The sequence below is a fragment of the Gopherus flavomarginatus genome, chromosome 3, assembly GCF_025201925.1.
Source record: "Gopherus flavomarginatus isolate rGopFla2 chromosome 3, rGopFla2.mat.asm, whole genome shotgun sequence".
Lineage (NCBI taxonomy): Eukaryota > Metazoa > Chordata > Testudines > Testudinidae > Gopherus > Gopherus flavomarginatus.
This window is the reverse complement of record NC_066619.1, coordinates 244,415,509-244,429,558: the sequence shown is the minus strand read 5'-3', so window position 1 is coordinate 244,429,558 and position 14,050 is coordinate 244,415,509.

Below are 14,050 nucleotides of genomic sequence, written 5' to 3'. Positions count from 1 at the left end.
TCTTATAAACACAATAAATTGTTTATACTGTATAGCTCTATATTACTTTTTTTACAAATACTTATGTATAGAAAAACAAATGCACCTCAAATTGAATGAATTATGGATGCTAATGTTTTGTTACATTTCATATAGTCTGTGTGTGTTCTTTGGCTCCTGACCCTTTTCAGGGCATTTGGGTAAAATATGCTGGTGATATAAGCATAATGAATCATGCTATGTAGGCATTAGAAGAAAAAGGAGGCAGGAAAAAGGACACAGATGCCAGATACATAATGGGGCTGGTCTTGAGAATTTGCCACAAGGCAAGTAAAACAAATGGGAGTGAGGACACTTGCAACTTTTGCAGATGAATTCTAGGGAATATTTGTGCGGCTCTATTATGTTTGTTTTGTCTTAATCTAAGTAAATGATTTAATATCAAAGTGCAGGAGAGCTAGCTGAAAATTTTGTAATTTTCTGAGGTGGAGAGGGGCCCTTTTGCATTTTACTTGCTCTAAATCTAGGTAACGTTCATCTCCTGAAGCCTGTTAAGTTTCTTGGTTTTCAAGAACTAAGGGAGAGTTTGGACTAGTTTTAAACCTGAATCTAATACAAAATGCACTCAGAAATAGATCAGTTCTAGATAAGGAGCCTATTGCTGTTGCTCTTTGTATGCTACTGGGACAAATTCTCCATAGTTGTGAGTAGGTTATTGGGGCTATTCTTATTACTGTTGAAGTGAATTAAGTTTGCTTTATTGAGAAGAAATCTCTTCACTGCACTTTCTCATTATCTGAAGATGTGATGCAGAATGCCCTGCATCCTCTAAGGGGGGAGACTTTTTGTTTGGGCCAGCAGAGGAAGAAAAATACATTTCCGCTCTGTAATGTTTCTTCTTCTCTGTGGGCTTGAGGAAGGAAGAGGGCTACTTGGATGGACTGAAGGTTGCACTGTAAGTTTATTGGCCTTTGTGCACTCAAAGGGAGGACTTATAAACTCTCCCTCCTCCACTCTGGTGAGCCATTCTGTACTCTGAGGAAAAACTCCTCATTGAGATCAGAGTAAGACTGAGTTTTGGTGCCTTGCTGTGGGCATCATGCTAGTTACCTTTTGGGTGCTGAGAAGGATGTTTTGCCTTCTGCCAGATTGGCTTGAGCAAGTTGTTTTTATCTTCCTCTCAGCATCCCAGGGACCTGTTGGATAGGTTACATTGTAAAAATTGTGGTGGTGTAATGGTAAGTGCCCAATTCAGATAATCTATCAATAGGGGGTCTGGTTGAGTGAAGAATTGGATTAGGAGAAGGTATTTCTTAAAGAAGCTGGGGAATGGAGTTAGGTCTCTTAATGTCTGGTTCAGTATAGAGACAATCCCCTTTTCCTATCCCCTATTAATTCTCATATGAGGGAAAGGAAGTGGGGTCCCAGCAGTGGTTTTTGGACCAGGGCAATGTGGTGTGTGTGGTAATGGTTCTGGTTGACAGAAGCCCTTTCCCAGGTGTTATAGCTTACAAAGGAAGGATGACCTGCCCTGGATGAGTTATTGCTAGATAGTTCCCAGATGTGTTACTTAATAAAGGTGTGCCCTAGTTAAACCACATTCCTAGGGTCTTTTCTGTCTCCTTGCAGTGTCCAGGACAAAACAGTCTTCTGTCTTTTATTATAAAAACTGGAGCTATTTAGACTCCTGTAATATAAAAAAAAATCCTAATGTCAATTGTCAGAAGATAATGGAGACTAAATATAGTGCAAAATTAAGGGGAAGAGATAAAAGCTTCCTAGAACTTGAGAAAATAAATTAAACTGCTGAAAGCAATATTCTCTTCCTGGATCGCCACAGATGTACTAAACTTTCATTTCCGCTCTTCTCCAAGATGAATAGATTTCAAGACCAGAAAGGGTCATTGTGATCATCTAGTCTCATCTCTTCTATAACACAGGACATGGATCTTCCCCAAAATAAATCTTTGAGCAATCTTTTAAAAAAAAATCTAATCTTGATTTAAAAATATTCAGTGATGGAGAATCCATCACCACCCTTGATAAGTTTGTTCCAATGGTTAATTATGCTCACTGTTCAAAACTTACACCTAGTTTCCCTCTGAATTTGTTAGGTTCAACTTCCAGGCCCTGGGTTGTATTACACTTTTTTCTGCAAGATTGAACAGCCCATACTTAAATATTTATCTCCTTGTGGATACTTAGACTGTCACACCTTAATCTGCTCTTTAAGATAAATAGATTGGGCTCTTTAACTATCACTAGAGCCATGTTTTTTAATCCTTTTTAATAATTCTTGTGGTTCATCTCTGAACCCTTTCAAATGCATTAACATCCTTCTTGAATTGTAGGTGACAGGACAGAATCTTCCATCAGCAGTTGCCCTAGTGCCAAATACACAGGTAAAATAACCTCTACTCCTACTCTAGATTCCCCTGTTTAGCATCCCAGGATCCCCTTAGCCCTTTTGTCCACAGGGGGTGTTCATGTTCAGATGATTATCCATGATTGTCCCCAACTCATTATTACTGCTGCCTATGACGGAATCCCTTATCATACATGTTTGGCCTACATTCTTAAAATGCATATTGTTTGCCTGCACTCATTTTACCAAGCAATCAAGATTGCTCTGTATCAGTGACCTAACACTTCATTACTAACCAGTCACACAATTTTTGTGTTACAGGCAAATTTTATTGTTGATGATTTTGTGTTTTTCTTCCAGCTAATTAATAAAAAATGTTAAATATCATAGGGTCAAGACTGATCCCTACAAGACCCCATTGCAAAAACACTCATTTGCTGATGACTTCCGGTTTACATCTACATTTTTGAGACCTATCACTTAGCCAGTTTTTAATCCATTTAATGTCTGCCATGTTACTTTTATAGTCTACATTTCCAAACAAAATGTCATATAGATAACAAGTCAAATTCCATACAAATTCAAAGTCTATTACAACACTATTACCTTTATCAACCATACTTGTGATCTCATAAAAAGAATCAAGTTAATTTGATAGGATCTATTTTACGTAAACCCATGGTGATTGGTATTAATTATATTCTCCTCTTTTTAATTCTTTATTAATGGAGTCTCCTATCAGCCACTATAAAGCTAGGGGCTTTGGCAGGTTAGGGGCAGTAGTTGCATGTACACAGGTGGTCAGATAGCTGGCAAATCAATTGGTATCAGAGCAAGTCCAGGGCAATGGTTGAATTTCTCGCAGATGTCAATGGCCAGAAGATCCAATCCAAGGGGTCAGGTTAGCTGCATGAGGAGACTAAGGAAGTCTAAGCAGCACTCAACAGGCACTGGTCTGTTACTCAGACAGCTTCTGCTGCTTGTTGGGCGTTTGTATAATCCAGACACCCAATGAGAGGGCAGCCTGTCCATCCAATCAGGGCTCAGGCTGCTGTAGGCCTTTAGCACTAAGGCTGTTGGTTAGGAGTACTGGTTTGGTGGATTGCCATAGAATAGCAGTGAAGGCAGCCACCTAAAGAGCTAACAGGCCTGCATTCAATAGCAGCCTTTGGTCAAGGTAACATAATGGAAAAGCTGTCAAATGTGAGACTAACAGGTCTATAAATACCAGAATCATCCAATTTACCCTTTTAAAAAAATTGGCACAGCATTAACTTTCTTCCAGTCTTCTGGAATTTCTCCAGTGAAAATCAGCTTACTGAAAATCAGCATTAATGGTCCAGTGAGCTCCTCAGCCATCTCTTTTAAGACTCTTGGATGCAAGTTTTCTAGATCTGCTGATTTAAAAATGTCTGACTTTAGTAGCTGCTGCTTAATATCCTCCTGACATACTAGTGGAATGAAGAGTGTTATCATTTAACATCATCTTCTTTTCCTCCCCAAATACAGAACTGAAAAATTTATTGAACATTTTTGCATTATTATTGATAGTGTCATTCTACCATTTCCCAAATGAAGCTCTCCCATTCAGATATCTGTACTTATGCAGATCCAATTGTTGCATCCTGTGGTAGATCTGTGTGTGAAGGAGAGTATTAGCTTGTGTGTCATGTCTAACCTAGGGAGTTGTCTACATGGCCCTGCAGTTCAGATTACTGGGGTGTGAATTGCAGTGTACGCTAGCATGCAGTGCTGTAAATGCCCTGTGTGGATGCTTCTGTTGCAAACTAAAAGACTGCTTGTTTGCATTAACTTAGTCCTCTTTAAACAGGACTAGTGTCCATATGGGGGAGTTACTGTGCAGCACACCTGTGCACATTGCAACTTTCATTCCTGATAATCCAAACTATGGGGGCACGTAGACAAGTTCTAAATAATATGATTGCTCTGTGTCAGTGTACTAATCTACAGGGAGTAAGAAAAGTGATAGCAATGCTGAATTTCACACCAATGAAATGACAAAGCCATTACTTGGCAAATGAGTACGTAGTCAGGTTAGATACAATGTTCACACCACACTAGTATGCATTTTAAACTACCCCAGTGTTCACTGAAGTAATTGGACTGAAATTTAGATTAAAAGTTTGTCAATAACAAGAGTTTACTCACCTGCAGACATCATCTGAAGCTAAAACTAGATCTTGAATGCCTGCCTTGCAGCTCATATTCAGTTCAGTAACAGTGTAAGGCCTTAACCCTGCAAGGAGCTCTTCATGAGCACAGCCATGTAGCTCCAATGGACCCTGGAGGTGCCAAGAGTCTGACTTCAAAGGAATTACTCATGATTTATACTGGTGAGATCTCTATCCCAAAAGAAGAGCTGAACAGAACTTGTTTGCTATTAGACCTACTCTGATTCACGGCATGCTCAATCCTGTTGTCTGCAATTTACTGTAGAACCAGTGGGAAAATCATACATTTTGCTTCAGAATGTTTACAAATATTACTCTGATTTCCCTCCCTTCCCAAAGTTATAGTCTTATTATAACTCGGGAGCCATATATTACACCTGATTCTGGACTCAAATATTAGTACAACTCCACTGGCTTCATTGAGTTACTCTTGATCTATACCAGAAAAAGGCCACTTACTCTGATTGTTATTGGTGGAAAGGATGGAGTAGCTTAATTTACAGAGCAAGACAATGATATACAACCAGCCATCAGGATTTCTCCTGTGAATACTTTGTTTCATCCATATAAAAAAAATCAATACAATTACAAATAGGACTATTGATTTTTTTTTAAGTAAAGCATGCTATCTATAGAAAATAATATTTCTGCAACATAAAACCAAGTGTAGGATGAAATCCAATGACTGGGAGAGCTGAGGGATGGGGTGGAAAATTGAATTTCTTTCCTCCCCATAGTTATATTATTTTAGTGGGATTTGAATGCATCTGCAGACTTCCATATAAGAATCTAATTTGTCTTGTAGTAGTTTCCTGGTGACATCTTTTGGAAACTAATGTTGCATTAGGAATACAGTTAGCCATTTTTTAAAAAATGCAGATTTTTTGAGTAAATATTTTTTTTCTAATCAGAGCTAATTTCTGTGGTTTTCTGCACATAATAGTTTTGCCAGCTGTAGGATTGGATCTGAAAATAATGATGTCCTCAGTTGCTTTCCTTTATCTATTCTGCTGCTGGGTGGTATTTTGTTGCTTCTTCTAGGGGAAGGGAGTGACTCAACAAGCTCTATATGACATGTTGGCGTCTCTTTGAAGTCCAGGAGATATGTATGTGAATAATGTTGCTCACAGGCATAAATGTTTTCAGGGCTGGGTGATTAAAACTGTAACACTTGCAATTCAAAGAGAGAGACCATTTAAAACTGTACCTGCTGCACATATGTTAGAGGCAACTAAGTTACAGCATCTGTGCTTGAAATCTGAGTGATGAGAACATTATGAATGCTTGTGTGAATTAGAAGATGGTAGAGTGGACAAAGTTAACATGTATCTCGTTTTCAAGCTCTACATGTTACTTAGTAACTGAAATAATTCCAACTCAGAGCTCCCATGTTACTTTTATAGGATTTCACTTTGCTGAGCTCCTGAAAGTTACCCAAGACCTTGGACATGGGCTGGAAGGCTTGCTCTCAGATGCAGTATAGACATGCCTTATGCTACAATCATCTAAATGACATATAGTCTATGGAGATTGACAGGAACTTCAGAGGTACAGCAGTACAGAAAATACAAATTTCCTATACTGGTATATTGCTGTTTTGTAGGACCTGAAATTCACTGTACTTTTCAGAAGATGGAATGGAGCATTTTCCACTTTTTTTTTTTTAAACGAACAAACTGGTTTAAGATACTGATTGCTGGCAAAGTCTTAATTGAGTTACTTGCTTTCCAAAGACAAATTATCCAGATTTGAAGTCTTCCATTAGTGATAGATTAAGCCTTTTTGTTTGCCCTGCACTGAGAATAAAAATGTTATCCCCTGGTTCATTTTAATTATTGGTGGAAAGAAAAAAAATTGTGATATGGTGTTCAGACAGCAGGTGCCTCAGTCCTTAAGGAGGTGTGGTAGGGGGATCCAAGCCCTCCCTCTCTACTGGGTCCCAGACCTCAGCCTTGTGCAAAGCAACACCAGCAGGACCCTGCCAGCTGAGAGTCTGAATCCTACCTGTTACCTCTACTTCCTACCTCTGTTTCTTCACTCAAGGTATGGGCCCTATAGTCCAAAGAAGTCTGTAGTGACTTGAATCAAGTGGTGCCCCCTTTGTGGACTTTTGTGGTGGACATAAGTTTGGGCAGGGTGGACATAAGTTTGGAGGGATTTAAACCCACAATGTCTCTATAGTTAAATCACACCATTCTCACTGCTGGATATTCCTTGATCCAGTGCTTTTTCCCTGGTGTCTGTCCCTACTATCAGGCTCCTAGTGATGGCCCTCTCATGGAGGAAGGGACTAGCTCCTGCCTCTTCACTACTCAGTCCTGAACTGAGCCAGGTCCTTTTATTTTCTCTCAAGGCTTAGCATTGGCTGAAGGTATAGCAGGGTGAGCTTAGCTGGCCATAGGCTCTCTTAAACCTCATGCCAGCACAAAAAGGATTAATCAGCCTCATCTCACCCCTGTATGTTTTATTAGTGGGATGATGTGTACACCACATTAGTAGGTGGCATAACTGATTCATATCAGAAGGTTAAAAGGGGCATGCATATTTGTCCCAGAACTCAGCTTATGCCCACCAGCATGACATCAGATGTGATAAATGTAGAGCACTTCAGGTATATGTTAGAATGCATTGGACACATTTGGTTCTGTTGGTGAAAATAACATATGACAAATAATTTGAGACGAAGTTGGAAACTTTGTGAAAAATCACATGCCTTGTCTCGCTTTCTGTCTCTGGCTCTCAAAATAACAGGGGTTTTGCCCTGGCCCATGCCGTCACTACATAAACACTGCACAAGGTTTCTCAACATTGTAATCGGTTGGACATTTCACCCTCACTGAGAATCATGGCAAAGAATCAATGTGGAATTGTGACATGACTATGATCATTAGTGTTTCAACAGGACTGAACTTGATTGAAAAGCTGGAGTACTACCCTGATGATGAAGTGTGTGTGTGGTTGTGTACATACCCCATAGGGTGACCAGATAACGTGTGAAAAATCGGGACAAGGGGGGGGTATTCGGTGCCTATATAAGAAAAAGCTCCAAATATTGGGGCTGTCCCTATAAAATCAGGACATCTGGCCCCATTACTTGAACAGTCAGAGCCCTCATATGTGAGTTTATGATCCCCATTAGTGTAGCCCACCTTTGTCCTAATTTTGTCTTGCTATATCTGATCTTTGACCTCACTAACCCTTTTTCTGTGGTGCCGTCTAGTAGAAAGGCTACATCTTTATGTGGCAGAAATGATTTGGTTTAGTCGGTTTGGTTATTTTCCCTCTAACTTTTTTTTTTTTTCCCCTCTTGGGAGACCTATGTTAAGAAGTCCGCGTATCTAAAAGGACTCCTCCTTTTAACAAAGGAAGAACTAATTTATTTGGACATAAGCTTTTGTGGGCTAGAACCCACTTCATCAGATGCATGAAGTGAGAAATACAGGAGCAGGTATAAATATGTTAAAAGATGTGGGTTGCTTTACCAAGTGTTAAGTCAGTCTAACAAGATAAATCAATTAACAGCCAGATACCAAGGAAGGAGAAATAACTTTTTTGAAGTGGTAAGAGAGTGGCCCACTACAGACAGTTGACAAGAAGGTGTGAGTCACAGTAGGGAGAAATCAGTATTGGGGAACTTAAGTTTAGGTTTTGTAAAGACCCAACTACTCCCAGTCTTTATTCAGGCCTAATCTGATGGTATCTAGTTTGCAAATTAATTCCAGTTCTGCATCTTCATGTTGGAGTCTGTTTTTGAAGTTTTTTTTGTTGAAGAATTGCCACTTTGAGGTCTGTTGTTGAGTGATCAGGGAGATTGAAGTGCTCTCCTACTGGTTTTTGAATGTTATGATTCCTGATGTCAGATTTGTGTCCATTTATTCTTTTACGTAGACCCTGTCGGTTTGGTCAATTTACATGGCAGACGGGTGTTGCTGAACATGATGGCATATATCACATTGTTATATGTGCAAGTGAACAAGCCCCTGATGGTGTGGCTGATGTGGTTAGGTTCTATGATGATGTCCCTTGAATAGATATGTGGACAAAGTTGGCACTAGGCTTTGTAGCAGGGTTTGGTTCCTGCGTTGGTGTTTTTGTTGTGTGGTGTGTAGTTGCTGGTGAGTATTTGCTCCAGGTTGGGGGGGGCTGTCTGTAAGCGAGGACTGGCCTGACTCTCAAGATCTGTGAGAGTGATGAATCGTCCTTCAGGATAGGTTGTAGATCCTTGATGATGCACAGGAGAGATTTTAGTTGGAGGTTGTAGGTGACGGTAGTGACGTTCTGTTACTTTCTTTGTTAGGCCTGTCTTGCAGTAGGTGACTTCTCCGTATCCTTCTGGCTCTGTCAATCAGTTTCTTCACTTCACTAGGTGAGTATTGCAGTTTTAAGAATGCTTGATAGACTCTTTCACATTTCAATGTCGACAAGTGGTAATATGCATATTGTGAACTCCCAGAGTTTTAAAAGAAACAGTCTTTATTTCTTTCTTCCTCTCCCTACAGGCAGTAGTGCCTGAATATTGAACAAAAACCATTTTAAATTTAGCTGTCTATGGGTGGTCTTCACTCCATTCTATGTCTTTGAATAATCCTAATCAATTAATGTAAAAATAGAAATGAATTTACAAGTACAGTCAGTTCCCAGTTCAAAAAAAAATGTATGGGACAATTTAAAGGGCAGACAAATCAAGGAACAGATACAGCATTAGCTTTGAAAAAAATTGTTTCCAACTTTGCAGTTGAATGCATTCTCAGCATACTAGAAGTACACAATCTGGCCCAGATTTTGAAATAAGAGCCATATGGTTAAAACCTCTGAAAGGGCATGATCTGGTCCTATATGAACAATTTGATTTTGGTGAATGTGATACAATTTGAAATGAGTTTAACTTTATAAGAGTGGTAAATAATGAGGAACACGGATCACTGATGCAGAGCGATCTGGATTGCTCGGTAAACTGCATGCAAGGAAACAAAGTGTGTTTTCATAAGGTTAAATGTATACATCTGGCCTGCATTCTTTGTTCCTATACTTATAGGAGAGGGTACTGTTTTCTGGGAAGCAGTGACTGAAAAAGATTTGGGGGTACTTCTCAACTTGACATCTTACCAAGTAATTGTTATATGTAGGATATCTCATTAGCATAGTAAATATGATTGGGGAGTTCATTTTGTTCTTCCTATGGACTGCATTTTTTATTTAATTATTATCTTTTTAGAAAGAAAAATATTATGTGATATTATACAAAAACTGCATTTTTATGTAACTGATCATTTCTCTCTTCAGTCTTTTTAACTGAGAATGCTCAACAATTTAAAAAAATAGGATGTTGTATGCAGGTGTTCTCACCATGACTAAAATGATGACTATTTATTTTGGTCTCTTACAGACACATAATTGTACTCTTTGTTGGCTAATTAGTAGAGTTGTACAGCAGACAAAGAAATTGTATCCTCTTCTGGGGAAGGGAGTCATATTTTCCCAAACTAGTTTATCTCCTCGCTGCCTGAAAGGAATCCAAGGTTTTGTTATTACCACTGATTTCTACATTATATAGCACACAATAGTGAAGGGGATTAGACAAAGAAAGAAAGTGTGTGTGTGAATAATAAAGCTGAACCAAGAAGTGTGTGTTTGTGGTGAGTTATAGAGTACTGGTTCTCACTCCACTGTTAAAATTTCTCTCTGAAAAGGTTTAGAATGGAGCATAAATTCCAGATTTCTAGCTGTCTTTTCCATGTGAAATTTTAGATTGTGTCAGATTTTATGCCCTTTGAGATTTCTATGTACCTTATGTTTGGTTTCTCATAATACATTTTTAATACGAAGTGTTTCAACTTGGCCTCAGCTAAAATTAATCAGTTCTACATTTTATTGTAGATGTCTATTTTCAGCAATATTTTGAGTCTACACAAACATTAATGGAGAGGTGAATCTTGAGTGAATCTGTTGCAGTAGGTAACATTTTTTAAATAAATATTTAGGATTGAGGGGGTTAAGGATTAGCTGTTTTTGTTCACAGTCCTATCTGCAGTGCTAAAATAAAGGATACCATATTTGTGTGTATGTGTGTATGTATACTCAAATCCTCATTTTCCTAGATTTGGTCTAGGGATGACTAAGCTCATGCTAGTGAACCTGAATGTTGTCAAGTTTTCATTCCAGGGGGATTCCTCAAGGTGGAAAGAAGAACATAGCCATGGCTTCCCTTCTGCCTGCAACAGCCTTACTTGCTGCTTTGTATGATGGAGGAAGCCCTCACAGAGCTTCTTTTCTACAATGTCTCTCTGCAGGAGAAAGCCATAGCAGCATTCCATTGAGTTTTAAGAAATTTGGAAACTTAATAGCTTTAGAGGAGTACCAAACTCAAACAGAGTTTCTCACTCCATTGGCCTGGCTCTCAGATGCATAGTGTCACAGTTTGGGGCAATGGCACCAGTATTTTCCCCCTCTGTGGTCCCTTGAGGGTACCACTCTAGACTTCTGATTCCTCAGCCATCACCTCACTTGGATAGAGACTTACATCTCTTTCTGCCCTTTGTGAGCAAGCATATTTATTCTTAAGGTGAAAGCATTACAGAAAAAACAAACAAGTTTATCGGAGATCACCAACTTCAGGCTCTGGTAGGAATCAGTCCTTCAAACCCTATCAAGGTTTTTTGTTTTGTTTCCCCTCCCACCCTGAGGTTTCAAGTTCATAATAGCTTTAGCTCAGAACAAACACAACCAGCTGGGCATTTCATCTGTTTCTTTATACAGCTCTGGCATTTGATATCCAGTCTCCAGGAGTGGGTATTTAGTAGACAAAGACCCTCTCCTCAGGGTGTAGCTTCAAAAGGCTGTTTTTGTTTTGTTGGGTGTTTTTGCATAACTGGAGGGGGAAATTTGTATTTGCCTTCCCCTAGAGATTCCCCAACTTGACCCCCTTTATCCCAAAATTCCATTCTTGTCTGGCACATTGTTCAAAACAGTCCTTTGATGTTCATAACATTTCCCAGGGTTCACATCACCTCTCCCCCTCCAAGAGGTTACATATAATCCCATCCCACAGTAATACCCAAATCGTTAATCTAATACAGTGGATCCCAAACATACATAAACTTATTTCAACAAGGGATATTGCAGGAAATTGTTATCTGTCACATCTTCCCACTAAAGAAGTGAATGTAACTAGAACTGTCTTCTTGTATCCTTATACTGCTTCCTGCCACATCCATGCACATGTGATTTTTACCAATTATTTGACTCTAGCAGTCCCCTGAAACCATTCATGCTCCATTAACTGCCATTGTAGGAGATGCTTCATATGTTGAGGATCTCTGATGCAGTCACCGGTATTGGAGTCAGTTATGTAACCGCACAAGATCACGTGTCTCCAGACTGGTCAGCTCCTGTGCAGAATCAATTAAGTCAATGCCATATAGTACAGGGTTGATCAGCCTCACATGATAGGTGCTTGACTGGTTCACAGGCTACAGTGTCATTTTCTACTCTCATCTACAATAACTAAACCCTTGTCTATTAGGAGTTTAATGATAAGGGCCAAAGTGATAACCAGTTGGTCATGGTGCGCTTAACCTTCATACTGAGTAGCATTTGATGGGCAACCTGATCAGCCAAAATGTTGAAATCTCCAACAATCCTTGTATTGTTTGAGTCTTCATATGCTTACCCATACTTTTTTGCTGTTATGGGTCACATCCATGCATTCTATCAAGTTTTACCAGCACTTCAGGCATTCTTGAGCAATTTCCAACAGTAAATGTTTGCCAATGGCTTTTGTATCATCTCCAAAGGTGGGGGCGAGGTGTCTTGGAATTTTCACCTGTGTTCCTCATACAGCATGGGCAATTGTGGTGTTAGGCCGGGAGTATGTTCTCTTTGACAGCCACAAGGTATATTTATTAGAGCAGACAGACGTAAAGCATTGATAAAGTGGTCATAGTTCTCGGGTATCTGTTTGGTAGTTCAGATAGCTGTGTCAAGATCTTTGGAGAATGCCAGCCAGTTTGCTTTCTTGAAGTTAAACCAGCAATGGAATGGTGCAACATTTACCTTAATTCCAATGGGATGGTGGTGTGATCTCAGAGTTGGGTCTAGCACCAATTTTCTACAAGTGTGAGCTAGGTCAGAGTTTTACCCACACTTCCACTGGCCACTGTTACTCAAAGCTACCTAGTTCTTTTCATAAACCAGGCTCAGCTGATAAGCAACTGCCCATATCTCGACCAAGTTCTGTTATCATTGTTCTCTGTACAGCCCAACTGAGTGCTACAGCTGTGCTACAGTTCTGCTGCAAGGTACACTTCCTCACTGTAGAGGCAGGTTGACAAAATTGAAAAATATCTCTGGTGGCTTGTATGTCTTGAGCTCAACGGTGAGAAGTTTGATTATTGTCTTCCATTTTGTAAATGAATGCAGTTCTGATGTCTGGATAGACAAATACAGTGCTGCCATATTGACTGTGCAGTCTCTGAACAGCTAACATCATTCCTGTGTGGGGTCAATTGTTCTCTCCATAAACAATGAAGGTTTGTCAGCCCTTAAAAAGGAAATTATTGTTGATATTTGCATGGAACACTGGTGCCATATTCTGTGCCTACATAAGATTCACTGTGGATTATAAGACAAATGACCCAGGATACCAGGAATGATACTGGCTGTTAAGGGTGCTTGAGCAGCTGCATCAGGGAACCCTCTGACTGATTTCCTAGACATAGTGTCAGCAATCAAATGTGCATTCACTTTAACATGAATCACTTCTATTTCCTAATCTTGGAGCATTAAACTCCATTTTAGTAATTTGGCATTTTTCCCTTTCATTTGATATAGTCAGCTGAATGGTGAGTGGTCAATGTACACAGTGAAATATCACCCAAAAAGGCAGGGCTGTACTTTGCTGAGAGCCTGCACCATGGCCAAACATTCTTTTTCTATCGTTGCTTATTTTTTCTCTTGATGAAGCAATTTCTTGCTCTAATACTCTGTCAAATATGCCTCCCCTATTTCATCAGTTTGCATCATCACAGCCCCAAGTCATGTGTCTGAGGCATCTGGGAACATCATAAAAGGCTTGTTAAAGCTTGTGTTTACCAGAAATGTGTCTGTAGTTAGGGCTTCCTTCAATTTGCAGAAGCCCTGTTGACACTATATTTGGACAAGATAACCTTATCTGGCTCACGTTCTTGCATAGCAACAAAGAGTCCTGTGGCACCTTATAGACTAACAAATGTATTGGAACATAAGCTTTCCTGGGTGAATACCCACTTCATCAGATGAATGTAGTGGAAATTTCCAGGGACAGGTATAAATATGCAGGCAAGAATCAGTCTGGAGATAACGAGGCTAGTTCAGTCGGGGAGGATGAGGCCCTCTTCTGGCAGCTGAGGTGCAAACACCAAGGGAGGAGAAACTGCCTTTGTATTGGCTAGCCATTCACAGTCTTTGTTTAATCCTGAGCTGATGGTGTCAAATTTGCAAATGAACTGAAGTTCAGCTGTTTCTCTTTGAAGTTCGG